Source organism: Aquila chrysaetos, chromosome 13 (genome assembly GCF_900496995.4).
Source record: "Aquila chrysaetos chrysaetos chromosome 13, bAquChr1.4, whole genome shotgun sequence".
Classification (NCBI taxonomy): domain Eukaryota; kingdom Metazoa; phylum Chordata; class Aves; order Accipitriformes; family Accipitridae; genus Aquila; species Aquila chrysaetos.
In genome coordinates, this window is record NC_044016.1 from 208956 (window position 1) to 211511 (window position 2556).

Genomic DNA, 2556 nt, shown 5'->3' on the forward strand with positions numbered 1-2556 from the left:
GTAAAAGTGAGATCTGGTAAATAATTATTAGAAATCTTACACTAACACTATGATTGAAACGATAGACAAAAGTATAGCCAAGAAATTAACTAGTAGAGGTAGTTACTCGTAAGTTTTGCGGTTCTTTGCTCTTCTTGTTCCTGTACGCTAGATGAGAACAATGCTGAAACTGACCACGTGTGATTGAAGCTGCGTTAACCTTCAAGACCAAAGAACAAGGACAAGAATAAAGACTTCAAAGACAGCCAACAAGAACTTCAAATGGGTCGGTGGTCGCAAAAGCAGCCCCTTCGACTCAAATGGATCCTTCATGGCGCGTGACCGGATGAATGTAGGCAGTACTATGATAATCAGTTATAATCATTTTTATGTATATGTATACTAATCTGATTAATGTGCAATTAGTTATTCTATATAACCTGTTAGTGCTAAAGCAGTGGTATGCACGGTAGGTGGAACTAGCCCCTGTGCATCCAGCGCTGCAATAAAGAATGCCTGCTTTCTAAAACTCCAAAAAGAGTCTTGGAGAGTTTCTTCGACCAGCTTTTTGGTATCAGGGCTAGCCGGCTGGGACCCGCGGAAGGAGCTGGGTATCTCCGGTTCTGGGGTTCGTAGCAAGCCCCAACGTGGGATGGTGAGGAGCCACGGAGGACATAAAAGAGCTTCCCTCCCGGGCTGGCTGTTCGTTAGGTGGACGGTAGAAGCCGTATCGTTTGTTGAGGGACCCTGTGAAAGCACAGGGGCACTGGGGAGCCAGGGGCATCGCACCCCAAGGCGGGTAGAGGGCTGGACACGCAGCCCCAGCTGCACAACGCTGTCGCTTTGCTTCTTCGCTACTCCTCCGCATCGCCCAAATTCAAGGCACAGCAGCGCAAGTTGGCCTGGCCACCCGCACGGCGCGGGCCGGAGGCCTCTGTGCCCAGCCGAAGGTCTCCCGTGCGACCTGCTGCAGCTCCGTGCCACCGCCACTGGCAGCTGCAGCTCTGAACACCAGCTTTCCAGCCGGTTTGTCGAGCCTCCAAAACTCTGTCTGCTTTTGGTACTGCGTGGAAGACTTACCATCAGACCCCCCCCCCCGCAGCCTCCCCGAAAGCACTGCTGGATCCATCACGGAGGATGCTGAAGCCTTGACTCGGCAAAGCCCGTTGGCACCGGATCGGAGCACGCCTGCCGCCCTGTGTGGCGGTGCCAGCCTGGAGCTGCACCAGAAGCCCCCACCATTACCACCTCCAGCAGGGCCTGGGAGACCACGGAGCTGCCCCAGTTGGGTGCGTGGTTGCACGGCTTTGCCAGTAGCCACAGACCAGTCCTCTCTCATAGAGAAGCCACGGCTTCCTGTCACCGAAAGCTGTTCTGGTTGTGGTTGGGGACCAAGCAGCCTCAGAGGAAGTGGTAGCCTATTCAGCAAGCTCTAGAAAGCAAGTTTTACTTCCACCTGCAAGCTCAGGGCAAGCAAAGCACCTGATGTGTAGTAAGAGGAAGGGTCTCTGTCCCACACGTGCTGGCTGATTTTGCGCTCTCACCGACGCCGAGCTACCGGACCCCAGCCTCACGTACGGGACTTGCTTCTCCTTTCCCCAGGAGGGAAGTGATCAGCAGCCAGCGCTGCTGATCCCGGTATCGCCACTCTTAATCTGAGGAGCGCTTGCCACATCAGCCCTCAGAGCTGCAGGCTGTCACAGCACCTCCTCAGCCCCACCTGCCTTTAGTGCCCCAGGGACAAGAACTGCACCACCAGATAGCCAGGAAACCACTGTCTGCTCTTGCTGTGCTTGCCCAGACTCTGCCTGAAGCTACCTTGCTCCCTCAAAGAGGAGGGTGTAACACGCTCGGCTCTACTCTCCCCACAGCCACAGGCCGGGCAGCCAGTCTCCCTCGCTGCCAGAGGACAAGCCAGCCTGGATAGGGCAGTGAACAGCATCTGACTGGAGAATGGAGTAGCGGAAGGCACCTGCACTGCTACGACAATGAGACCACGGAGCTGGCCCTGGCCTTCCCCCCGGCTCTGGCTGCATCGTAGGGCTAAAGGGCCAGAGCCGGAGTTTGAGCAGCAGCAGCAGGAGGTGAGGCACACAGCACACCTCCAGTTACAGCAGGAGGAAAACTCCTTGGGAACTGGGTCAGAAGCAGCCAGAAGTCCCTCCACACTGAGCCAGTTAAGCACATCCCCGCAAAAGTACACCAGTTCCTGCGGCCAACCAGCACGATGTGCAGTCACGTTTGAATTCTCAGCCCCCACGATCAGGCGCCCATGCGCAGTAGAGTCAAAGGAGCCAACTTTTTGCACAGGGGAAAAACAAGGCTAGAGCGGACCCCATCCAACAGAAAACCACCTCACCTGCAGGGGAGTGTGGCCACAGTTGTTTGAAGCAGCCTGTGCAGCAAAGCAGAGGCTGTGCCTGGCTGAACACGAGGCCATAAGCTGGGCAAACATTAGAGCCCTTCTAATTAGCCACGGCTTTGCAGTCCGGAGCATCTTGAGGAGGGAGAGAGCAAGGCTCTTCCCAAGCCAACCCGGGCACCCCCCATCCCCGTTATCAGTGATCTGCAGCTGCA